Genomic DNA, 27,830 nt, shown 5'->3' with positions numbered 1-27,830 from the left:
GAGTTGTCATCAATCACGCGGTTGTCCCACTACTTCTTCAGGGTGGATAAGAGAATGACACGAGAGCTCATTGTGAAACCTAGGAGATCCCCAATATCCTTAAGGGACCTCGTCTCAAGGGAAGGAGTCACAGAAATGGGTTTCCTAGTGAAGGGGATCCCTGTAATCATGAAGAAGTCTAGAGAGGTGATGGTTACCTCCCCAGCAGGCAGATGAAATGTGTGAGTCAACGACCATCAACGGTCTACCAAAGCGTGAACTACATGAGTGTCCAGCTTGGGCGAAACTACCTGAGCAGTACGCCCCAAGCCAATCAAGTCCACCCTCTCTCTCACGGCAAGATGAAGGCGTGAGTACCATTACAAGAGGTCATTGGTATGGCAGTACTTCTTGTAACCAGGGGAGTAAAGCTCCTACAAGATAATGGGCGAGATTCAAGTATTGAATAAGAACATGCGTTGCATAAAAAGAGAAGAAAAGGAGAGCACCCCTTACCTTCTTGAGAGCATGACCCCAGATGGTGCAGCATTTGTGGAGCGCGGTGTCCACCAAAATACTGCCTATGTACCACTTCGCCTTTAGGTCACCGGACACCTCAGAAGAAGAAGATGATGGCCTGCCTTGTTTGGATGAAGACATGGTGAATGGCTCATACAAAAACAAAGAAGAAAGAGAAAATTGAGAAAAAAACAAGGAAGAGAGAGAAAGAAGAGAGAGGGGGGAGCCCAAAAGGGAAAGAACCAACAAAGGGAGAGGGGGAGGTGAGAAATGAGGTCCACCTCCCCTTTTATAGAAATTGAGGCTTGACGGCACTGCGGGCCATGGGCGAGCACTCCTAGCTGTACTATGACCGCGGCTGCGGCCCCGTGGCACCACTACATAGGCCCGCAACCCTATGTGGTAGTGCCGCGCAGGTCCCCTGCCCTGAGTGGCAGCATCGCACAGGTAGGCGGCCCCGCGTGGTAGAACCGTACAGGTCGGCAACCCCACGTGGCAGCGTCGCGCAGAATAGGCAGTGTCACGACCAAAAAAAAATATTTTTTTTGGGGTTGCAAGTCCACCTCACCATGCACTTTGAAAAACTGGCCGAAGGGCCATCTCTTTGAATATTTTTCCCCAGTGGTCACAGTGCCATCTCATCGTACGTTTTCAAAAAGTGGGTCGTGATGCCATCTCATCGTACGTTTTCCAAAAATTGGTCACGATGCCATCTCATCATATTTTTTTTTCCCAAGTGGGTCGCGATGCCATCTCATCGTATGTTTTCCAAAAATTGGTCATGATGCCATCTCATCGTACGTTTTCAAAAATTGGTCGCGATACCATCTCATCGTACGTTTTTCAAAAAATGGTCATGATGCCACCTCATCGTACATTTTTTCCCAAGTGGGTCGCGATGCCATCTCTTTGTACGTTTTAAAAAATTGGTCGCGATGCCATCTCATCGTACTTCCTTTCCCCAGTCGGTCGTGATGCCGTCTCTTCTTGCACATTTCAAAATTTGGTTGCGATGCCGTCTCATCGTTATACATTTCAAAATCCGGTAGTGATGCTGTCTCATCATTACACATTTCAAAATTCGGTCACGATGCCATCTCATTGTTACACATTTCAAAATTTGGTCACGATGCCTTCTCATCATCACATAGTTTAAAATTCGGTCGCGATGCCGTCTCACCATTGTACATTTCAAATTCGGTTGCGATGCTATCTCATCATTGTACATTTCAAAATTTGGTTGCCATGCCATCTCATCGTCACACATTTTTTCAAAATTTGGTCGCGATGCCGTCTCATCGTCACACATTTCAAAATCCGATCGTGATGCTGTCTCATCATCACACACTTTTTAATATTCGGTCGCGATGTCGTCTCATTGTCACATATTTTAAAATCCGGTCAGATGTCGTCTCATTGTCACAGATTTTTCAAAATTTGGTCGTGATGTCGTCTTATAGTTACATTTTTCAAAATTCGATCTCGATGCCGTCTCATTGTCACATTTTTTAAAATCCAGTCACGATGCCATCTCATCGTCACACATTTTAAAATCCGGTCGCTATGCTGTATCATCCTCACACATTTTTCAAAATTATATCGCGATGTCATCTCATCGTCACACATTTCAAAATCCAGTAGCGATGCCGTCTCATGGTCACACATTTTTTAAAATCTGATTGCGATGCCGTCTCATCATTACATATTTCAAAATTCGATCGCTATGTCGTCTCATCGTTATACATTTCAAATTTCGGTCACGATGCCTTTCCCATCGAGCGATGCTCAAACACAACTTTTCGTTGCTCACAACCAAAAATCCATGCCGAGCATTGCTCATAAGTCATAATCCAACGGAGCACTACTCAAAACTATTACCCTATTTAATTTATTGATCACCCATTCTCATCCGATCCTTGGATCGCCCACTGCCATTTAACTATTCGATCATCCATTGCCATTTGATCTGTTGATCACCCATTGTCATCCAATCCCTGGATCACCCGTTGCCATTTGAATTTTTGACCACCCATTACCCTATTCGATCTGTTGATCACCCATTGTCATCCAATCCCTGGATCGCCCATTGGCATTTGACTTTTGATTACCTGTTACAATTTGATCTGTTGATCACCCATTGTCACCTGATCCTTCGATCGCCTGTTGCCATTTCATCTGTTGATCACCCATTCTCACCCGATCCTTAGATCACCTTTTACTATTTGATCTATTGATCACCCGTTGTCATCCGATCCCTGGATCGTTCGTCGCCATTTGACTTTTTGATCACCTGTTACCATTTGGTTTGTCGATCACCTATTGTCATCCGATCCTAGGTTTTATCATTAAAAACAAGAGACTTCACTAGACGGTTTTCCGAGATAGATTTTATCATTCAAAATTAGAGTTTTCGTCGTATGGTCTGCCAAGATAGGTTTTACCATTCAAAATTAAAAATTTCATTGGACGGTTTGTCGAGATAGGTTTTCTCGTTCAAAGCAAAAGACTTCACCGAGCGATTTGCCGAATTAGGTTTTATCGTTTAAAACACTGTCACCTATGAGCAAAGTGGTGGTAGTAGTTGCTCAACCCGAGGAAGTTTACCGAAAGGTATACTAAGGGATCTCCATTACCTTTGAGCAAAGTAATGGAGTAGTTGCTCGGCCCAAGGAGGCTTACTGAAAAGTTTTTCGAGGGAACACCGTCGCCTATGAGCAAAAGTGACGGTAGTAGTTGCTCAAAGATTTGTTGAATGATTTACCGAGATGCAGTTTTATCGTTTGACTCTGCCACCAATGAGCAAAGTGGCGGTGATACATGCTCCTGATGACAAAATCAAGCAGTCTTTTATCTTTGCCTTTCAGCTATTGGCACAGGTCTTGGCTAAAGAGGGGCAAACTGTAGACGCTTGATTTTGCCATCGCCCAATGATGATGACAACAGGATGCAAAAGATTGGCAATGCCCTTTAAATATTCCTTTCCTTCAGGATGACTCGGACACCCCTTATTCAATCTTGTTTCCATCCGTGGTCCCCCAGCATCCCCTGAATGACCCTACACGACGCCCTCGCCTGAAGGCTTGACCCAGTGGCACCACGCACGACCACAGTACTACACGGCAATGCCATGCCTGGCAGCGGCACTGCTTGGTAGCGCTGTACTTGGCCGTGGTGGCGGTGTCTCCTAGCCGTGGCACCGCGTGGCAACGCCGTGGCCAGGAAGACCTACCCCTCGCGGTGTCGCGCGATGGTGTCGTACCCCGAGCCGTGGCACCGTCGGGTATCCCAAACGTAATATTTTTTGTCCAGTAGCGCCGCCAGATGGATTTTTGGCTATAAATAGCCCCCACCCCTCATTTCAATAAGTCTTAAGTTGAGGAGTGGGGGGACCCCCAGAGCTTCAATTTTCCAATTTTTTTCCTTTTTTCCTAGTTTTTAGGCACTGCCCCTGTCTGATTTTGAGCCTTCGAGCCTAGTCCCTCTGTATGGAGTCTGGGTCTTTCGGACCCGCCTTCCCTAACCCGATTCTTCTTGAAACCCCGAAGCCTCCCATGGCCTAGTCACCCTGTCCAACATCCTAATTCCTAGTTTTTGAAGTGTTTTTTGATGCTGTCATTCTATCTGAGGTCCTAGTATCTGACGCCCGTGCGCCATTACTCTGCTCGATATTCGAAGAAGCCTAGCTTCCGAAGCCTTCAGACGCCGTTATTCTGTCCAGGGTCTCGACACCTGACACCCGTATGCATTTACGCTACCTGACCTCTGGGTAAGTACTCCCCAAATATTTTTCGACGCTGTTATTCTGCCTGACATCTAGGTAATTACTCTCCAACTATGTTACTCTGTCCGACAAAGGACAAAGCCAGTCTTTTGCCTCCACCTGAGTTGGGGGACGTAATTTATCCCGTATAATCGCATTGGTTTAAACGCATACCAAAATCTAGCAATGTAGACTTTTAAATTATGAATGTGTAGTGTACAGTAGTTAATTTAATTAAGTAGTTTGTGCATCATTTTAGCTGTACATGTGAAAAAATAGGACATTATGAAGGAAGAATATTAAAAAACCAACATCTAGTAGAAAGATCAGTTCACCCAGGCAAGGTGGGTGCCTAACACCTTCCCACTCTCGTAACCTGACCGCTTACCCCGAATCTCTGATCAGACCAAACGAAGTCCTATAGCCCTTCACAGGGCTACACCAATGGGTACTAGGCCCTAATCCTAGGTGGCAACTCCATTTCATTTAATTGTATGACCCCATCCCCCGATTAATCATAACCCTTTGAGAAGATGCATTCCTTCTCTCTCTCCAACCTAGGAGCATAACCAAAACCCTCCAAGCTGTGTGGGGAACCACACCCCCTCGGTTCCTAAAACTGATCCTCGCACCCCTATCCCATCAAATTTTTCAAGCTTCCATTTGAAGTCTTGAGGTATCCTCCCCTTCGGGAAGAAGATCAAATCATCTTCTGGTTTTGCTATTGCTTTCCCTTGCACAACAATCTCTAGTTTTTCAACTTTCTCCCTCATCCGTTTCTCCCTTTTAGTCTCAGGGGGATTTTGTGGGGTGTTAAGAATTACAACTTCTTCCTCCTCTATTAGAACCTTGGGTTGTACTTTGGATATTGGCATCATCCTAGGTTCCCTGGGGATTTGTGTACTGTCTCCTCGAGACTGACTCTGCATTTCCTAAACCATCTGTGTAACTAGCTACCTCATCTTAGTCATCTCTCTTCTCATGCTGACCATTTCTTGACTCAAAACTTCTTTCGAAGAACCGGCCTCTGGTGGGTCCATGGTACTCGTAAGAGGGGGTGACCCTACTGGAATTTGCCTAGCGAGACTAGAAGATGGGCTGGGATTTCTATTGGATGAAGAAGATGGAGACTGGTGAAGATGGGCCTGAGTTAATCGGCCGGCCTGACGGTCCTAAGTGGGCAACAAAGGCGAAAGATTGCTTTAAGATTTTGTGTCACCCCCCCATCTTGATATAAGATATTTTGTCACATAGGGGGTGACTAAGATAACACACATCATCCCAATACCTACCAGGATCACAGATACAGTGTCCTGAGCCACAATCCACTCTGTCATCATTCATGATAATAGCAAAGAACGCACCCAAATGGAATAAATCGTTCCAATCACAGAATTAGCGGAAGCAAAATTTAATTTAAAACATGTGAAATTATAGAGCATTGGTTCTCTATTGATACCACATAATACAATATCAATGTTTGTAACCATTCAATCTCTCCTATAATTAAACATACAATTTATACATGATTGTGGATGAATACAGAAATTAAATAATAAATAATTGCCCCAAGGGCACCAATCTTGGGTGTATATCTACATCCAAGTCACAGTCACCGATTCCATTTGAATCGCATCCAACGGTGCTCGTCAAGAGATTACCTGCATGTCAACTAAAAGGGGGTTGTGCAACGGGGTTAGCTACACTAGCTAGTGAGGGAGCAAAGGGGAATGCACATACATCATACAATCAGTATCAAACAGAATGATGCATGCTAATGTTAGATTCATTTTCCATCTAACACACAAATTCTATTGATCAAGTGTATGCTACTGTGATAACTCGGGAGACACTGACGGTCACTTAACGTATCACCCCAGTGAAACCTCAATTATCACAAGGGGACCTACGTTGGTAAAAACCATCCAGTCACCCAGTGGCAGACCCCGTTAGCCATCACTACCCCTGTCCTAGCCTCTCCCACCTCCACAAACCACAGGTGCTCAGACTATCCAACACGTAAACCCCTATCCGCAAGGGTCATAGCATAAGGGAACAAGCATCCTAGCCACAGATATACTATATGCAAATCCTATCGTCCCGAGAGGTATCCGGGTGCATCAACGTCCCATTCCATCTAGTACTCGGGTACCAACACAGCACGGCATAGCACATATAAATCAGGATGGCATATAATAGATTTCATAATTAAATAAATTGGGGTTCCGGTACAGGCACACCAGGCACCGTAGCCCGATACAATGGTGAGCATACTATCGCATTCATAATAGTTTAGCTTTGAATAATAATGCAATGAGCACAATGTTTATAATTATATAATAGCATGCTTAAGATTGTCAAATATATATATATTCAAACCCAACAAAGTAGCTTAGAACCCACTCACCAAACTCGGGTGCCATCCGGCGTGGTTGACATGAATCTCACCGGTGCACCAGCTGTCCATCGAGTTGAGTAGCCTAAACATATAAAAGCAATCATTAAAGCATGTATAAGATGGTCCCATGCTAGGCCCCTAAGGTTAAAATCAAGTTTCTACCAAGACAGCATAAGCAAACTCACTGACGGTTACAACAGGATGAGTCAGTCCCTGACTCTATTTAGGCCAAAGGTTAAAACATAGGGAGCAAATCCACGAATGGAACTTCTTACTTGGATCCAATCGTGCATCTGTTCGGGTCCTGAGATACACCCGAGAGCGAGTGAACCCACGGGCGGATGTGCTTCCTTAGTCCGCCTCTGCATCCGGTCGATCCCTGAGACATGCCCGAGAGTGAATTGCTCTCGGGCGGATGCAACAGACTTGAGTCTGTTCCTTCATCCGTCCAGGCCAATTCAAAAGGACTACACTGGGCGGACTGACAGACGGTACCATGATTGGTGGATTCAATCGTGCGTCCGTCGACAATCTCTTCTGAGATTTCAAAGGGTTTCTTCTCTAACTTGAAGCTTGGAGAACCCAAGCTCTTCAGGGTCATGGAGGGGGTGTCTAAGCCTCCCTAGGGTCATTAGAACCTAGGTTCACCTCATGGATCCAAGATCCAATAAGGGTTTGGTCTCAATTGGTCCAAGGGCTAGGTTTCAAGGTTCAAACCAAAGGTTCACCAATAATGGCTGTAAATGCAGCACTTAGGGACCATTTCTAGAGCTAGGTCAGCACCATTAGAGCTCCCAATTAGGGCCAAGCATCACCTTGAGTCCCAAATGGAACCCTAGGTTAGCTCAAGATCAAGGAATTCTACCAAAATAGAAAGGGAAATGGAGAAGTACCAAGCTTGAAGTCTTACCTTGGTGAGATCCTCCAATGGAGAAGTAAAACCCAAGGCTAGGTGAGCCCTCTTGACCTCCTCCCTTCCTTTCCATCTCTTCTCCTTCACCTTCTTCTTCTCCCTTCGTCCGGACAGCAAGAGGACGAGATGTGGGATAGCTAGCCATCTTGGCATAGCTCCCATCTTCTTCCCTTGCTCTCCCATTCCTTGCCTACTTCCACTTCTTCTTCTTCCTTCCTCCTTCTCCTCCTTTACTTGTCTCTTCTCCTCCACGATTTTCTTAGGAGGGGGAGAGATAAGGGAATGAGGGATTTCCTTATCCTTTTAAGGATCAAATGGGCCTTAGGCCATGTTTGGTTAGGTGCCCTTAGAATGTAGTTAACCCCTTAGGCTTTAAATGGGTTTTAGTTTAGGTCTTAGGTCATGTTTGGTTCAAGTCATAACCATTAGGTCCATTTAGTTAGTTAGGTCTTGTTTGGGGTGCATCCTAAGTCCATAGGACTTAATTGTTCTCTAAGGCCTGTTTGGTTTAGGTTAGGTTATACAAAACCCAATAATTCCTTCAAGTTAGACCTTGTGGGCCCACTTCATGGCCCAACTAGCCAATTAATGGTAAGGGTGAGGGTCCATATGGTCCAAAAGTCCAATTACAGTGTCCAGAACATGGGGATGTGGGTCCCATAGGAAAAATTACCAAAAGGGTAGGTAACAGCACAAGCGGATCCTCAAACAGATTTAGTATGAGTGAGTCTGTTCGTGACTCTGATGCTGCTGTCAAGCCCCAAACTTCAAGAAAAATTGTGGGGCTTTGACCCACACTTCTAGGTCTTCGAGGGGTCTCTTATAATAATATTTTAAGTCTGAGGTTACAGGTGTTGGCCAGTGCCACCGCGGCATTGCCCTTGGTAAAGGTCTAAACTACCCCGAGGTATAGGGGTATATTTGGTATGCGGGTGTAACATTTTGTGTGACAAACAAATTAGCATTTTTTTATCTTTTTTATTTTTTTTTAATTTCTTTATATATGTATATATACATATCTATGTTCTGGTAGGGGTGTCAAAAAAGCCAGGCCGCCCCAAACCCGCCCTGAGCCCGGCCCCAACCCGACCTTGATTTTTTAGCCCGAAGGGCAGGAATGGGTTTAGCAATAGTCTGGCCCTAGCAGGGTCGGGTCGGGCTCGGTTCAGACCTCGGGCTGAGCCCAGCCCGACCCTGTATTAATATTATATTATAAGTATTAAAAAGCGAAAGACAAACCCTAAATTTTATATATAGATATTAATATATTAATGTAATTAAATAAAAAGCAAAAGTAAAACCCTAAATGACAAACCCTTTTCATCCTAATCGCTAAGGGAGTAACTGAGTAAGGGGCTAAGGGCGCCGCTGGAGGGTGGAGGCTGAAGGCCTGAAGTTCAGTTTGGCGTGAAGCATTGAAGCAGGAGAATGGAAGCTAAAGTTCACAAAATCTATATTACTTTCTCCTATTCTTCTTGGTCCTCTTCTTCTCTTGAGCGGTTGAGCCTATCATATTCTTTCTCTGATTTGAACTTTATAAATATAATGTATCAACCTCTCACGTTGGAATGGATTGAAGATTTGAGTGTTGTTTAGCCTTGAGAATCTATGAGAGTCAGAATGGATGAGATACCCTAGCCTACGATAGGCTTCTTTCCCCCTTCTGCTGCCAGCCTTGGTTTATGATTAATTTATGCTCTATAGCTTCAATTTCCACTAGTGTTTATCTTCTGATTTCAAGAGAGCATATTGTCCTTCACTTCCTGTTTTATTCCCAACTACAGGTAAGAGCTAATCAAAGTTTAATTTCAGTTTAAATCAACCTGTGGCATACTCTGTTTTCAGACCTATTTCAACATTTATTGTCTAATCCATATAATCCTAACCCCTCCTCTAATTTGAGTTTGATACAAATCTGAGTTTTCTCTCTCGATTGGTATTTTTTAAGTTACTCCTAAACTATCACTACCCTCAACTAGTATGTGGATAGAAGGATCAGATGAATGATGTGGCTAGAAGAAGACGCAGCCTAGAGTGCAAAAATAAAAGAAAAAGTTGCTTGCATGCCAGGGTCAATCAGGGCCAACCCGGCCCTGCCCGACCCAATCAGGGTCAATCAGGGCCGGGTCGGGTTAGGGAAAGCCCTGGTAGGGTCGGGTTGGGTTGAGGGTATCTTAGGCCCTGGTAGGGTTGGGTTGGGTTTGGGTTTAGGTTAAGGCCCCTAGGGTTGGGTTAGGGTTTAGGCTAGGCCCGGCCCAGCCCAGCCCATTGACACCCCTATGTTCTGGTTTACAAAGCAAATATACAAACATATATATACAAATAGTGGTTGGGTAGTGTGACGATCCATTTCTGACCTCTTCGATCCACTTCTTGCCATAAATCCTCCCTTGTTCGATGGCTCCCAGAGATTGAATTAGGATCGTCACGAAGAGGCTTTCTTGAGGATCTCCCGACGGTCTATCCTCAGTTAATGTAGAGTACCTTTCATTTGGGGTAACTAGAGCTCCATTATTGACATAATGTCCTTAGTGGTGGTACCATTTTTTGAGAGACTATCGAGGCTACATTTTTTTGATACACCATCCTGGACGATTATGTCGCTTTCATTGAGGGACTATCGAGGGACAAATGGAGCCCTTTCCCATGACGAGTAAACTACATTAAGGAAGATACACAGCTAAGAACCTTGTTTTCGGCCCCGAAGGGTTGCTACGTTAGTCTATGACGTATCCTAATCATATATGGTCTAATTTTTTACATGATGCATGTAATAGGTAGGCTGATAGGACACAAAAAGGTCACCCTTGATAGAATTGATATACCTATGGCTCGTGATCGCTAATCGTCAGTACATGGTGCTTTTAATATACCTGGAGAGTAGGTCACACAATCTCAGAGTAATTAAACTAGTGTCCTTTTTTAGTAGCAAAGTACCCCATGGCACACTAGTGAATACCCTCATTGGTGATTCTAAACTCGTACAATAAATATCAAGGGCTGTGGCTTCCCCACGAATTACCCATATCTACATATGGGGTCCAACGACTAACCACGGGCTGTGTGTTTCCATACAGTGTTGTGTGTGCATGATAGTGGTGGCGGAAGCGGGTATCATTCATCTCAGAGTATTTAGTATGATGTGCCCCACCTCCCTGGGGGTAGAGGCACAACAGGGAGTACCCTCGTCGTTTGACTTCACTTCGAACACGATGCATGATGCAGTTAGTACACAGAAGGGGTTAGCCAAACATGTTATTAATCAATAATGCAGAAGGAAGAATATTCTTGCGTTCAACGGTAGCATCTAGTATTGAAAGCTTGACCATCAATTCCCCAGTGGAGTCGTCACTATGAGAATCCGTTCTCAAAATCGTGCCCCGCATTCCCTCTTGGGCGCTTAGTTTAGAGGGGGTAGGGGTTATGCTCCTCGATTGGAGAGAGAGAAGGAATGCGTCTTCTCAAAGGTTAGGGTTCATCGGGGGATGGGGGTCATACAATAAAATGAAATGGAGTCGGCACCTAGGATTAGGGCCTAGGACCCATTGGTGTAGCCCTGTGAAGGGCTGTAGGACTTCGTTTAGTCTGGTTAGAGATTCGTGGTAAGTGGTCAGGTTACGAGAGTGGGAAGGTGTTAGGCACCTACCTCGCCCGGGTAAACCGGTCTTTCTACTAGATGTTGGTTTTCGAATATTCTTCCCTCATAAATGTCCTATTTCCACATGTATAACTAATATGATGCACAAAGCTGCTTAAATAAATTAACTACTATACACTACACGGGCATAATTTAAAAGTCTACATTGTTACGGAATTAAAGTGCAATGAAAAGATTAAATACCTATATACATTAAACCAATGCAATTATATGGGATAGATCGCGTCCCCCAGCTCAGGTAGAGGCAAAAGACTGGCTTTGTCCTTTGTCGGACAGAGTAACAACATCAGAAAGTAATTGCCAGGATATGAGGCAAAATAATGGCGTCAAAAAATCTCTAGAGAGTGATCACCCGGATGTCGGATAGTGTAACGGTGTTCGGGTACTAAGACCTTAGACAGAATAACGGCATCGAAAAGTTTCAAAAACTAGGCTCCTCGGATATCGGGCAGAATAACAGCACATGGATGTTGGGTACTAGGACCTCAGATAGAATAACGACTTCGAAAGGCTTCAGAAACTAGGGGTTAGGACATCGGGCAGAGTGACTAGACCATGGGAGGCTTCGGCGTTTTGGGAGGAAATGGGTTAGGAAAGGCGGGTCTAGGGGACTCGGACTCCGGACAGAGGGACGATGCTCGAAAGCTCGAAATCGGACTGGGGCAGGGTCCCGAAACTAGGAAAAAAGAAAAAAAAAACAAAAAACTAGAGCTTTAGGGGTCCCCCCTCTCCTCAACTTGGAACTTGTTGAAATGAGGGGTGGGGGGATATTTATAGGCACAATTGCCGTCGCGGCGCCACGACGAATCCTGTGGCGCCACCAGAAACAAAAAAGTGGATTCCATCTGTACAGCTAAGTACGTGAACGTGAGCTGGACTCGAGTTGAACCTAGCTCCTCTTCTTCTTCTCTGCTTCCTCTCACAATCCATTAGGGCTTTCTAAATTGGAGAAATGTCCAAATATTAGAAAAGGGTCCTTATTTAGGAGTATATAGGCACTAAGCCCTGTTAGGCTGGGTACTCAATACTATTCATCCATTTCACATTAATTTACTTGTTAACCCCAATAGACTTGTATTCTAAACACAATTTAGTGTGAAATGTCCTTATTACCCCCAGTCTAGGTTAGCATTAAGTAGGGGTAGGTCCCACTTAGGGCTAGGTGGGGCCCACGTCCATTTAATCTAGTTTTTAAAGCTTAGCTGACCTATTTTGACTCGGATCGAGATGGAACTTTCTCCAGTACACTCATACACCTTTGAGGACATTAATGCTATACATCAAATGTCATTAGCTACCATGCATGGTTGAATTTGATTATTCATGGTTAGCCACTTACCACTAATCATCCAGACGGGGATTTAGGTACCCCTCCTAATTAACTCCACACCACAACACGTGCATAGAGGGTAGTCGACAATTCTACCATAGTAAATGTATTTTCCTTCCTTTCCATCAATAATTATATCCTTAACTGCTACAGCCAAAGGTCACTAGTGTTGATAGTTGCCGATATCACAACACCTATTATTAAAATTTCAAATTAACCCTGATTTTTTGGTATGAGTGTAACATTCCTGTCACACCCCCACCTAGGAGGACTAGCGTGACCGGATGTCAACTGACACCTCAACAACCACAGGATCACAAACATATTCCTCCAACTCAAACAACCATCACAATACAGAATCAAATGCAGTAGAAAGGAAATTAGTTATGTATATACAAGTCTATATCAGAGTTCTATGTGGTATGTCTAGTATATATACACAAGGTTTAGTAGTTTAAGCTTTACATCGGTTATAGTAGGGTTTAATTACACAAAAGTAACTGAGTAGGCTTTATAGAGTATTTACAGCGGAATTCTATCTACTCAAAAAGGGTATCCAAAAACATCAAAAAGAGTAAGATGGAAATTGCTGAATTAGAATTGGGATTGAGCATGCATGGATGGGATTGGGTTTCCAATTGCATTTACTTGAATAAATTTAACATGCATGATGTTAGATGATCAAATCTTACCTCTAACTAGAATTTGGGCTGGAATTAGGCTTAGGAAGAAGTAAAAGAGAGGAAGTTAGGTTTGGGTGTAGAGATTACCTTCAAAGAGTCAAATTGAGTAGATGGTTGCTGAAATCCCCAGCTTGGTTCTCTTATACCAGCTGGAATGGTAGTAAACAAGGTTTCAGCAGAGGTTTCTCTTGTGGAGAACAAAAATGAGATGGAAGAGAGAGTGTAAGAGATGGTTCTTACCTCAATTCAATGATCAGATAGGTGTTGGTGTCCCAAGCCTCTCTTCCTTCTCATCTTTTTCTTCTACTCTTCTCCGTCTACTTCTTCATTTCTTCACAAGTTCAACGATTTTGGGCTGAGAAATGGTTCTCAGAAATGAAAGGGGTTGATATATTACGTGGTTTAAGGGCTTGTTTGGCCTGGTGCCAAAATGCCAGAATTGCATTCTTTCTTTATTCAAGAGTGCATGGGCTGAGACGTGGGTCCCGCTCAACTCCAATGATTGGGGAATTCATTTCAACTAGGTAATCGGGGTTTAATGATTAGGATTCACGACACGCGGTACTGGGTCCCACACTCTCACGGGATAGAAAATCACATAGTAAAACAACTCAGGTTGATGACTCAAGCCGATGTAGCATTGGCCTGAGTGATCGACCTGAGTGTCTTTCTCTACTGAACCAATGCTGAAACATCCCATTTATTTATGTGTTCATGTACTAGCCCTCTCTACAATATTCCTTATGTCCGGAAAGTCAAAGAATTGGGTTGGGCTCTTACCACATGTTGTGCATTTGATGGTGAATTGTACAGTTGTGCATTCAGGATACTTGTCTCCTTACTGGTGTGTATACTCTCACCCTCGGGGTAACTTCATCTCCAACAAGCACTTGGTCAATACACCACAAGACTAACAACTATACCTTCGGTTTAGGACCTGCAACCAAAGTTTGAATTAGCTTGGATTTTTGGGCACCGGTGTAACATTCCCCCCCCCCCCCCACCTTACAAGAAATTTCATCCTCAAAATTTGACGTGTTTGGGGATCCGAATATGTGAGGATACTTCAATTGCTTTTCATTTTTTCGCCACCCAAACTCTCTTTGATTGGGGTGATTACTCCACAGTACCTTTACAATAAGATAGTATAGTTTGGGAGATTGTGCTCTTTGCACCCCAGAATCTCTTCGGGTTTCTCAACGGGATTGGATAAAATTGGTACTTTTTCTGATTTTTGGCCGATCTAGATTGGTATCCGGATACCTCCTGGGGTGCAAATGGCCTCTGCCGTAATCATAAAAGCAAGTAAAAGATAAGGGGCAAACGAATGATACCTAGTCATGTGGTCTGCATTGCTCCTGTGCCTAGACACAAGCGTGCAAAAAAGTACCACACTATCCCATGGAAAGACAGAATCCACCCAAGGTGTCGCTTGCGTCCGTGTAGGCTCTAAAGGGGTACACAACGATCGCTATAAAAAAAAAAAAAATCTTAAAAGCAGGTGATGTGAGACCCATGCTAATATTAACGTAACAAAGACATGGATTTGAAACCGTTCGATTTGGTACATCATCAGCGTAATCAACGATCATACAAATTATATGCGTTGTACAACTTTTATATTCTGTGGCGAGTCCCATCACATCAGCAGATGAGGGTCTCAGACTCAGACTCTGGTCTTTAGATCCAGTGCCCCAAAAACCCCCTTTAGGAGAGAAGACCTGAGAATCTGGGTTTTAGTCTTAGGAGAAAAGTTGAAAGCTTCGAAGACTGGGGAAATAAAGAAAACAGAAAATGTCTCTAACATGTGTGAAAATGTCAGAGGATGTCTGGTTGACATGCCTTACTCATGCATTGTCTACGAAGACCGAAGAGATCATGGGTCTTCTCCTTGAGGACATTCAGGTCGGTTTGTTACATTTGATTCAGTTATTTCTCTCTCCCTCTCTCTCTCTCTTTTTTTTTTTTTGGGGGAGGGGGGGAGTAGGGGAGTGGGGGTTGCCATTTGGGAATCTATGTTCGAAGAACTCTGATGGAAATGGAGTTAGAATGGGTTTGCTTATGTGGCTTTGGGGTTTCTGTGCTTCAGAATCTTTTATGCAAAGTTGCCTCAGAAGTGGTATTTATATTGCTAAACATGAACTGAACTAAACTGAATATGAGGGTTTAGGTATTGCTTAAGTAGGATGATCACATATGCTCTGGGATTGTTTCCTAGTTAGGAGTATACTTTAAAGAGTCAAGGTGTAATGGGTTTGGGTTCATCTTCCTCCCTCTTCAGATTGTGTTTTTTGTGCAGAGTTTTGTGATGAGTAGTTGAGAAGAATTGAGCTTTGTTGGCTATTGGCTGTCGGTTATTTTCATGTTTTGATTCTCTGCAATCTTGTTTATGAACTCTATGCAATTCTCTATTTGAGCTATGTTGTTTTGTCATTTGGGTGGAATGGCCGAACAGGATTCATGCTGTCAACCTACATAATTGGAATGTGGCCTTGTTTAGTTGAGTAGGATCCAAAACTCCCAAGAGTTGAGTCTGCAAAGTTGATAAAAATTTCTTCATATTCTTACCTCTTCAGTATTCTTTCTTCTTCTTTTAGTAGGTTACTGTTTACACCCTATTTTCGGTCTATTTCGGTCAATAGTGAAATAGACGGAAATCTATTTCAGACCTATTAGTCACTACTAGAAAATGGTTAGTAATCAATCAATGATCGAAAATGGTCAATGACCAAAAACGTTCAGTGACTGAAAACAGTCAGTGATAAAAAAACGCTCAGTAACCGACAGTCAAAGACTAATGAATTGGTAGTGACTGATAAACGGTCAGTAATCGACGAATGGTCAACAGGGTGGTTATATTCAATTATCAAAGAAGTGGGTAGTTGTGAAACTACCTGGTAACTACAGAAACCACCAAAATTGCCAAGGATGCTTATAAAAAGAGAGATTCAAAACAAAGGAAGACATCCAACAAATCAACACAACAAGTCTTTATCTTTTATCTTTTTTTTTTTTAGGAGTAGTGTAATGTAGACTTTTATCCAGCATATGACTTCTGGCTTATTTCAAAATACATCTATTATCATCAAGTTGCAAGCTTCAATAGTTTGTGGCTGGCAGAGTTGTGAAGACTTCAACAAATTTGTTTATGGATTGTTAGCAATTTGGTCATAGAGTAGTTGTAGTGCAAATACCAAGTTGTAAGCCTCATCGATTCAGATTTGGCGAGTTGTAAAGACTTCAACAATTGCATTTCTGCAAAGTAAGCAATTTGATTTCTTTTTACTCTTCTTGGCATTACAATCTTTGCATTTTTTAAAAGTTCTTGGATTACCAAGGCACGAGTAGAATCTATCATCGTCTGGAACAAATCAGAATAGGTTCCTCAACCAACAACATTCTCTAAACCGAAGAAATTAGGGGAAAAAATTTGGCATGCCCGGTGGGACACCAAAATTGAATCATAATGTTGCCAAGAAGAAGAAATGCAGATGAATGGAATCCAGTCCCGAGTCAGACAAAAAAAAAGGCTCAACCAAGGGTAAATCCCATTGTAAATGAGCATTGAGAAGCTGTAACCTGCTGGATATTGGTCAGTATTGGCAAACTAAGAACACGGTTAATGTACCAGCCTTGCGGCTACCATTTTGGATGACTAAAAATTTATTTTTTCGACCAATAACCAGACCTTTGTTAATCACCACCAACCAAGGCAAGTCCTGCAAATCTTGGTAGTGACCAATAGGCACGGTCAATACTGTATAGAGGCTCTTCTCTATGTGTTGAAGATTATTAGAGATATATTAGGAATATATTAGTATTAGAATAAGAGAAGGATCTTCCATCCTTATCTCAACAGTACATTAGGTAAGTAGTTTAGTTATATTAGGAATCAAGTTTATAATCTTATGCAATCTTCAATGTATCTCTCTCAATCTTCCATTAATAGTAGAATGTCATATTGTAATCCTTTATATTTGGAATGTGTATAATAGGTGATTGAGTTTCCAACATATGGATTTTGATGAGCACATTTATGTGTGAAATCTTAGGGCATATAGCATACATTTTACCACATTGGACAGAGTTACTTTGGTGCTTTCTTGTGCTTTTCAGGTTTTGGGCTATTCTAGACTATCGGGAGCTGCATGTCCCAATTTACACGTAAAGTTATCATTTTTCTTTCCATGGCTGTAAAGAGGACAAAATTTGGAGCAAGATGGACGTGACAGAACGCAAGTATGCATCCATTTAGGCCTCCATGCAGTTGATTATTATTTTCAGCCCAAGAAAGGATAATGGGTCAGAAAGGAGCTGTAGTGCAAGCCCATAGTTATTCTACCACTGCCCAAGGACATTTTTGACATTATAGAAGATATTTCTAAGCAATGGTGGAGATCTACTGCAAGTACATGGCCGTTTCGATAATTTTGCATTCTTGAAGAGAGAGGAGGACTGCTACCCACATGGAGGGACCCACACTGCCACTAGATTCCACAGTTTTGAAGGCCCACAAGGTGTCCACGATTTTTATTGGGCTGCTTCCAATGCCCCATGATTTTTAGAGGACAGATTGGGGATTTTATCATTTGTTGAGTGGAAATCCTAGTCATCACTCTCTCTCTCTCCTCCAACTTTTTAAGGGCACTTTTGGAATTCTACTTAGGATAGATTTCTTTTGAAAGATATTTTTTCATCTATGGAAGGTTGAAAAGTCAAAGATGCTTTAATCTTATTGCTTGGAGAAGACATCTACAAAGAAAATGAAGCACAAGTTAGAATTAGAAATTTACTTTTCTAGAAATAGACGGTTTATGTATCTAGGATTCTTTTCTCTCCCTCTTTCTATTTTTTTTCTTTTTTCTTGGGATTCAAGGCAATGTAAAGGAGGAGGGAGAAGAGAATATTTTCTTTTCTTAGGGAATATTTCTCCTACCACTTCCCTTTTCTCTCTTCTCCCTTGCCCCTATAAATACCCCTTGCCCTCTTGCTTGTAATAATTTAGTTCTAGTTCAGTTTTTTTAAGTTATTTTTAGTGCAATTTTGAGTTCATTCGCTTAGTGCAATTTCTTCTCTTCTTCTCTTTCTAAATTATGATTTTTGGCTTTCTAGTTCTTAGTTTTGATTTCATAAGTCTAGTTTAATGGTTGTAATAGGTTTAGTTCATGCTTTAATGTCTTCAATATGATTGTAATAGTTCTAGTTTAAAGCCTCTTAGTCTAAGCTCCTATGTTGATGACAAGACTTGGAGATTTAGAAGAGGAAGCCATGGTAAGTTCATGCAAGTATTCATTCAAGCTTCTTCAATTAATCCGGTTCAAGCACATCTAGGTTTGCATTCTCTAAACTCTCAATCGCATTCTCCCTCTCCTCTATCTCATTCTCTCTTTCTTCTTCTTCTTCTCCCTCTATTTCTTTTATTTTTCTTTTATGTGGTTATTTTGTTTATGTGGATGTGGATGTGTGGTTGCATTTTTATTACTTCCAATTTGTATTAGTTTGATAGGTTTCTTTTATTCCTTTATTCCTTCCAATTTACGTTAGTTGATAGGTTAGATGCTTGTGAGTTAGGATCCGTTAGTTTATTTGCCATTAGTTTAATTTTGTGCTTTAATTAATTTTGGTTCACTTTGCATTACTTTTAAGTTAGTTAAATAGAGTGGCGTATATCTCCTCGTGTTCGACCCGTAGCTACGATTGACCCGTACGCTTGCGGTTTTATTTTAACTCAAACAAGTTTTTGGCACCGTTGCCGGGGAGATTATAGTCCATTTTATTTTTCTGATTTTTAAGTAGTTCGAAGTGTTTTAGTTTATTATTTTCTCTTCTTTTTCGGAAAAACAAAAAAAATCAGTTTTTGAAAACCTCTTATTGTTTCTCTTCTGTTTCAAATAGTGTGCGCCCAATCTAAAGTCCTTCATATGCTTCACCCCTCCATCTTTTGGTGTCCCTCATAGGATTAAGTTACCTATGACACTACATCTTGACTTGGTTGGGTGGACTAGCATGTGACTTATCTTTGGAGGTGACCACTCTTGATAACAGGAAAGCGACATAGTGAGAGCGTTGGAAACATAAACGTATAGTAGACCTCCACTCTACATCAGAATCCACTTGGAGTCGCACGTAGGTGGCTATAGAAGACTATACGGGTTCCCTTGCTGTCAACCTATATGGCATCCTTACAGCTTTTGAACCATTGTTTTGATTTTTTAGGGATAGATGCACTATCTACCTTGGGCTCCCTCTTGTTTTTAGTTTTTTTTTTTGTCTTATATTTTTCTTTAATTTTTTTTTTTTAAAGGAGACCTCATATCTGTTTAGGTGGCTAAGGTGTGGACTCGTGATTCAAGTAATCATTTTATTAGAAGACCACCTTCTCTATCACCTTTGACCCCACCTTTGACCATGGGTGACCAACAACCCAAGACTCTTAAGGATAGGTTCTACCCTACCAGAGCTGCACAACCCTCATGCATTAGTCTACCTGTTGTTACAGGGAATAACTATGAACTCAAGACCAACTTCATCAGCTTGCTACCCCATTTCCATGAGATGGCTAATGATGATGCATATCTCTTCTTTAGGGAATTTGAGGAGGTCTGTGTTCTAATTAAGGTCCAGAATTTGACTGATGATGCAGTTAGGCTTCGGTTTATAAACTTTGCCCTAAAGGACCAGGCCAAGAAGTGGCTCTATGGACTGCCAACAATTCCATTACTACATGGGATGAGTTCACTATTGTCCTCTTGAGAAAATTTTTCCCTCTTCATAAGACCAATAAACTCAAGAGTGACATACTCCAATTCAGGCAAAAACCACATGAGTCATTCTCTAAGTTCATGGAGAGATTCAAGGACCTCCTTTTCGAATACCCTCACCATGGTATTGATTTGTGGCAGCTTTGCCAAATTATTTATGAGGGTATAGACTTTCAGACCAAGCAGCTTTTAGAATCTATGTGTCATGCAGGTTTTACCTCTTTTTCTGATGAGAATGATGCTTGGACATTCTTGACCAACTTGGCTGAAAAGACTAGGGAGTGGGAATCTTCCCAAGAGGCTGAAAAGACCACTAAAGGGTATCTCATTGAAGGTATTCCAGCCAAAGATGCCAAACTTGACAGCCTCATCAAAAGGTTGGAGTCCCTAATGCCTAAAGAGCCTATACCAGTTAACTAGGTCAACCATGTGTCAATATGCAGTTGGTGCCATACCCCTGGACATCTTTTGGAGGAATGCTCCAACACCTTTGTGGGTAATTCTAACACTATGAATATAAGTGTTCTCTACCAAAATGATCCATATAACAACACTTACAATCAAGGCTGGAGAAATCATCCCAATTTCTCTTGGAATCAAGGGAACCAAGTAGGCCCATCCAACTTTAACCATCAAGGCCAGCTTGGTGTCCAAAGGCCCAACTTTACATCACAAAACCAAGGGATGTCTCCTAACCCCTTCCCCCCTCATCCTCATTTAGGACCTTCTAATAATTCTGCTAGGCCATCTCTCCTTGCTCCTTATTAGCCACCCCCAGGATTTATCAATACAGGAGAGGCAACAAGAATGAGTGAGATGGAAAACAAGATAGCCCTTCTCATGATAGGACAAAACAATATAGAGAGACAGCTCACCCAGCTTGTCACCATCGTACATGAGAGGGAAACAGGGAAGTTACCTAGCAAACCTGAGTCAAATCCTAGGCATCAGGTTCATATTCAGTAAGGTACCCAAGCTCCTCCACTCAATGTTGTACAAGGCCAATAGCATCAAGGACCCTCTAGTCAGGTAAATGCAATATATGTTTGGCGGAGTAGCCGTGAGTATCAATAGGCTAGTACACCTCAGTCTTTACCATCTTATATTCCTATTGATTCTTCCCCTTCTGATGAGGCCATTGAAGTGCCTACTGTTCCTGGTTTGTTTGATGAACCTGAAGAGATTCCAGATGATTTGGTTAAGAAAACCAAAGATGATTCTGTTGAGAAAGAGAAAAGGACCACCCCTGAGAGAGTTTATACCCCACCTGCCCTTTTCCCAAATGGGTTGGTTAGCAAGAAGTCTCCTTCTGTGGAGGAAATTTTAGATGTTTTTAAACAGGTTCAGGTGAATATTCCTTTACTGGATGCCATAGCCTAGGTCCCTGCTTATGCTAAAGTCCTCAAAGACTTTTGCACCCAAAAGCGGACCACCAATGTGTCCAAAAAGGCATTTTTGGCTGCTAACATTAGTTCTCTCATCTTACAGCCAGTAACAGCCAAGCATAAGGATCCTGGAAGCCCCACCATCTCTTGCACTATAGGCACCACCACCATTAATCATGCCTTATTGGACCTTGGTGCAAATGTGAACCTGTTACCTTACCATGTTTACCAACAGTTGGGATTGGGAGAGCTGAAACCCACCAAAATCACTCTTCAGCTTGCAGATCGATCGGTTAAAGTTCCTAAGGGAATGATTGAGGATGTCCTGTTGAAGATTGGGAATTTATTTTTCCTGTGAATTTTATTGTTTTAGATACCCAACCTACTGTCAACTTCAAGGACCAAATCCCTATTATTCTGGGTAGACCTTTCCTTGCTCCCAGTAATGCTTTAATCAATTGCAGGAATGGTCTTATGAAACTCTCTTTTGGCAATACCTCTGTGGATTTTAATGTGTTCAGGTTGGGCAGGCAGCCTGATATGGATGAAGAGGTACATGTGCTTCAGGAATTCTCAGATGATGAGACTTTCTTTTTTTATTTTCATTCAGGATTTCAGGGCTGTACGAAGGAATTGGAAGGTATTGATGATACCACCTTATCTGAGGTCTGGAGCATCCAACCACCATTGGAGCCCCTTGGACCCATAACCACCTCCATTCCTCAACCCTTCATATTTGATTCCCCCATGATTGACCCATATGTTGATTGGTCAAAACCTCCTAGGTTTGATGATTTTATTGAGGAGGACAATGTTAGTCATGATGCTCCCCAAGCATATTATCGTGATCCTGATTTGGAAAACCAAGTTATGCAAGGGGAGGATAGTTTTATTGCTAGGATTGATTTGAGTAAACCGCCCATTTTTTATGATTATCTTGATGATGTTACTGATATTCATGATCCTTTTGATGCTTACTGCGATCCATTCCTGGTTGGTTTTTACGATAATGACATGCATTTTGTATTAACCTTGGGAGAGAATGGACGGATTTATAGCCTGAGTTTTAGTGCCTCTATTGTCCACTGTCTCATGTGGATAGATTTTTCTGTTGGATATTACTCATGTGTGCTTAACTTCCATATTATTTCTTGCTTTACTAAAATTCATGGTCGAGTATTTTCTGGTTCTGAAGCTCTTTCTACATTTACCAGCCATGGATTGAGATTTATGTTGGTGCCCCTAGTACTTCTTGTAGAGGTCATGACTCTTTATGATCCTTTTTATTAATTATATCTGGTAAGACCCCTCATCTCATCCCTTGTCCTTATTCTTTCTTTTTTGCATGCATTGAGGACATTGCATGAATTAAGTGTGTGTGGGGGGGGGTGTGTTGGACTTTAATTGCTGAATTTTGTGAATTTTGATTGTGGCGATGGTTTAGTTATGTGCATACGTTTCTTTGATTGCAAAGCGAGAGAAAGAGGGAATTAGGTTCCCTAGCATGCGAAATAATAAAAAATCCCTTTTCAAGGACGGTAGTTGGTTTGTATCTGGTGATGGGAATTGAGTTTGAAAATATGAGTGCTACTTCATTTGATGGTTAGATTCCTCTATGTGTTTTATGGACCCTTTGATCTTTTGGCTAGTAGCTGAGACCAATTTGTTTGTGGCAAGGCAAGGCATGAAAGTGAAAGTGAATGAAAAAAAAAAAAAAAAGAGAAAGAAAAGTGGAATTCCTTGGGACTAGACAGGGCACTGTGCCTCATGAAGCAGGGTGACTTGATCGAAATTCCTTGGAAGAAAACTCAAAAAAAAAAAAAAAAAACTCTAGCATCAATGTCTCAATGTCTTATAGATATATGCAAAAAGCGAAGCTACCAAGTATTTGGGTGTCTAGTGTATGCTCCACCATGTCATTCAGGGAACAGTAGTGGAGTAGAAATAGAGTTTATGTTGAGAAAGGAAAAAAACAAAGCTTTTGCCTTAATGCCTGAAAAGAAAGTATGGTCAACAATACTCAATGCCTAAGTCTTTGGTTCCATTGATGTTATGAGTGGTTTACTTGAAGGTGAGTAGTGTTCAGAAAATATGAGGAGATCCCTTGACCTTGATGCATGCTTGTTACTTGAATTGATGTGGGGTGATAAAATTCAAGTGTGGGGGAACCTTCGGGCTCCTTAATCTTTAGTTGAGCACTTTTTAGGATTATGTGCACTATCTTACTTATACCATGAGAAAAACTTACATCATTCTTTTTGATTTATTGAATTTTGGGTGTACATTCACTGCAAACACCCACGAGAGAAAACTCGTCCACTAGGGGTAACATAGGGGTTCAAAGGCTTGTTGCACATGCTAAGTGCAACCGTGATTCCTACGAAAGTGAGTTAGGATTTTTGCATTGTAGGTTAGTTTTTATTTTGCTTTACTTGAGGACAAGTAACGTTCAAGTGTGGGAGAATCTGATGAGCACATTTATGTGTGAAATCTTAGGGCATATAACATACATTTTACCACATTGGACAGAGTTACTTTGGTGCTTTCTTGTGCTTTTCAGGTTTTGGGCTATTCTGAACTATCAGGAGCTGCATGTCCAAATTTACACGTAAAGTTATCATTTTTCTTTCCATGACTGTAAAGAGGACCAAATTTAGAGCAATATGGACGTGACAGAATGCAAGTATGCATCCGTTTAGGCCTCCATGCAGTTGATTATTGTTTTCAGCCCAAGAAAGGATAATGGGTCAGAAACGAGCTGTAGTGCAAGCCCATAGTCATTCTACCACTGCCCAAGAACATTTTTGACATTGTAGAAGATATTTCTAAGCAATGGTGGAGATCTACTGCAAGTATAGGGCCGTTTCGGCAATTTTGCATTCTTGAAGAGAGAGGAGGACTGCTACCCACATGGAGGGACCCACACTGCCACTAGATTCCACAGTTTTGAAAGCCCACAAGGTGTCCACGATTTTTATTGGGCTGCTTCCAATGCCCCACAATTTTTAGAGGACACATTGAGGATTTTATCATTTGTTGAGTGGAAATCCTAGTCATCACACTCTCTCTCTCCTCCAGCTTTTCAAGGGCACTTTTGGAATTCTACTTGGGATAGATTTATTTTAAAAGATATTTTCTCATCTATGAAAGGTTGAAAAGTCAAAGATGCTTTGATCTTATTGCTTGGAGAAGATATCTACAAAGAAAAGGAAGCACAAGTTAGAATTAGAAATTTACTTTTCTAGAAAGAAACGGTTTATGTATCTAGGATTCTTTTCTCTCCCTCTTTCTATTTTTTTTCTTTTTTCTTGGGATTCAAGGCAATGTAAAGGAGGAAGGAGAAGAGAATAATCTCTTTTCTTAGGGAATATTTCTCCTACCACTTCCCTCTTCTTTCTTCTCCCTTCCCCCGATAAATATCCCTTGCCCTCTTGCTTGTAATAAGTTAGTTTTAGTTCAGTTTTTTAAGTTATTTTTAGTGCAATTTTGAGTTCATCCTCTTGGTGCAATTTCTTCTCTTCTTCTCTTTTTAAATTATGATTTGTGGCTTTCTAGTTCTTAGTTTTGATTTCATAAGTCTAGTTTAATGGTTGTAATAGGTTTAGTTCATGCTTTAATGTCTTCAATATGGTTGTAATAGTTCTAGTTTAAAGCCTCCTAGTCTAAGCTCCTATGTTGATGACAAGACTTGGAGATTTAGAAGAGGAAGCTATGGTAAGTTCATGCAAGTATTCATTCAAGCTTCTTTAATTAATCCGGTTCAAGCACATCTAGGTTCGCATTCTCTAAACTCTCAATCTCATTCTCCCTCTCCTCTATCTCATTCTCTCTTTCTTCTTCTTCTCCCTCCTATTTCTTTTATTTTTCTTTTATGTGGTTATTTTGTTTATGTGGATGTGGATGTGTGGCTGCGTTTTTATTACTTCCAATTTGCATTAGTTTGATAGGTTTCTTTTATTCCTTTATTCCTTCCAATTTGCGTTAGTTGATAGGTTAGATGCTTGTGAGTTAGGATCCATTAGTTTATTTGCCAATAGTTTAATTTAGTGCTTTAATTAATTTTGGTTCACTTTGCATTACTTTTAAGTTAGTTAAATAGAGTGGCGTATATCTCCTCGTGTTCGACCCTTAGCTACGATTGACCCGTACGCTTGTAGTTTTATTTTAACTCAAACAGATTCCTTCACCCATATATACACCTACTATTACAGGTAAGTAGTAACTCTTATATTAGGTAAGTAGTTTCTCTTAGGCCTATACATATGAGGCCCCTTCTTTGTAATCATCAAAGTGAACAAGGTTTGCAATAATAATGAAGTTTTGTTTCATATTGTTCTCCTTCCATGTTCCATAATTTATAAGTTCTAATATGGTATCAAGAGCCTCTAGCTCCACCGAGCAAGAGATTCATTTCTTTTTTTTTCAATCTTCTCATCTCCAATGAACACTCGATCCACCATTCTTCCTTCTTCCAATTTTCATTTTTACTCCCTTCCCTCTTGAAATCTCTCGTCTGCAACCGCAATAACATTACCACCTCATCCAATATCATGGCCTAATTCCCTTTCATCAACAAAAAAAAAAAAAAAAAAAGCCCCATCCACCATCGTCCTAGTTATACTAAGCATCCCAAATTCTCCACCTTTCTTTTGTCGTTTCTCTTATCTCTGCCTTATTATTTTATTTTCTTTGATTATCTATTTTCGGTCATCCTTAAGTCGTGCCTTAAGTCGAGGTCTCTTTATCGGGGTGTGCCTCAGGTAGAGGGCTTAAGGCTTAAACTCCAAAAAAAAAAAAAACAAAAAGCTCAATTTCGTGCACCAGCAGCAGCTCTACAGCGCCGGGCACCCCAATTTCTTCTCAATTCTTTTTTCACTTGTGCACCAGCAGCAGCTCCACAGCGCGTGGGCACCCCAATTTCTTCTCAGTCCTTTTCTCACTTGTGCACCAACAGCAGCTCCATAGCACGCGGGCACCCCAATCTCGGCCGATGAATCATAGCACACCAAGCTCCTACAAGCTCCCACGACCTCGTCATCCAAGACGCTCGCCATTTCAGTCACATGCTTGTTGCAGATTGTGCCGGCTTTTCAATTCAATAATCAAGCTGAACGTTTCTCTTCTATCCACGCTCATCTTGCAGGGGAGTATTAGAGATATAATAGGAATATATTAGGAATATATTAGTATTAGAATAAGAGAAGGATCTTACATCCATATCTCAACAGTACATTAGATAAGTAGTTTAGTTATATTAGGAATGAAGTTCATAATCTTATACAATCTTCAATGTATCTCTCTCAATCTTCTGTGAATAGTAGAATGTCATATTGTAATCTTTTATATTTGGAATGTGTATAATAGGTGATTGAGTTTCTAACATATGGATTCCTTCACCCATATATACACCTACTATTACAGGTAAGTAGTATCTCTTATATTAGGTAAATAGTTTCCCTTAGGCCTATATATATGAGACCCCTTTTTTGTAATCATCAAAGTGAACAGAGTATGCAAGAATAATGAAGATCCGTTTGATATTGTTCTGCTTCTATGTTCCATAGTTTATGAGTTCTAATAGAGATGAATCAGACCTTCACTAGACAAATCCTTCACCGTTGGGTGTTATACGGTCAGTTCAAATGCTTTCCATCTCTTGATTTGGTTTACCAATTCGGTGAACAAAACCATAGTATTGATGGCCAATCGAAACAAGCTTGTGAATGGTCATCACTTTACCCTCTTACCTCAGAAAGACGAAATCATGATCTTGGCCTTTCTCGATGGTTCAACAATTTGGTCCTCCAACAACACCGAAACCAATGGCCACAAATTTGAACTCCCGCTGATATTCTTTTTTTCCTTTGCGAACCTTCACCAAGATCAAGATACTCGTCTCTGCCAAGGGTGAAGTGAATGTTGGCCCAATGTTAAATGCAATTCTGTTTCAGATTCGCAAAAGCAACTTACAGCAAAGTGCCAAATCTCAACAAGATGGAGGGTTAAGTGTCCTTATGAATCCATTATATTTTCAGTACTTATGGATAACTGCATAGTTGTCAAGGCGTTCACTAGACGTTCAGGCGCTTTGATCGACCTGGACGTCTTGATCGCTTAGACGGACGTCTTAGACACCTTGATCGACTATTTGGTGCCGCTTTGCATTTTTATCCTCTCCACCGCCTTGAGTTGCCTAAGCACGGTGACAACTATTGGCAACTGTGTATATTTCCAAACAGGTCATATCTTCGAAATCAGTGCATGGCTGAAGGAACTCCACTCGGTCTGTTTCAAAGACCGTTGGGAATGCTGTGATGCCTCTTGTTATGCCTTTCGTGCCAGAAAAAAAAAAGAAAAAACATAGAAACCAGATTGGCTTAGCCGTGAGGCAATCACTTACGTGTTTGGTTCTATTCTTGAAGGTCCAACTCTTGATAAGCTCTC

The 27,830-nt window shown here is 41.5% G+C and overlaps 1 non-coding gene and 1 pseudogene across 1 annotated transcript; one reads left to right on the top strand and one right to left on the bottom strand.

The window, feature by feature from the left end:
- Positions 1–2,242: 2,242 nt before the first annotated feature.
- LOC122672244 overlaps positions 2,243–27,830 on the top strand; it is a 55,031-nt pseudogene continuing 29,443 nt past the window's right edge.
- LOC122638473 lies at positions 20,023–20,129 on the bottom strand. The gene has a single exon (XR_006329465.1). It is a non-coding gene; the product is annotated as a small nucleolar RNA R71 (small nucleolar RNA).

This window comes from Telopea speciosissima, chromosome 8, assembly GCF_018873765.1.
Source record: "Telopea speciosissima isolate NSW1024214 ecotype Mountain lineage chromosome 8, Tspe_v1, whole genome shotgun sequence".
NCBI classification, from domain to species: Eukaryota; Viridiplantae; Streptophyta; class Magnoliopsida; order Proteales; family Proteaceae; genus Telopea; species Telopea speciosissima.
The sequence above is the reverse complement of the archived record's forward strand: the minus strand, read 5'-3'. Positions and strand labels throughout refer to the sequence as shown.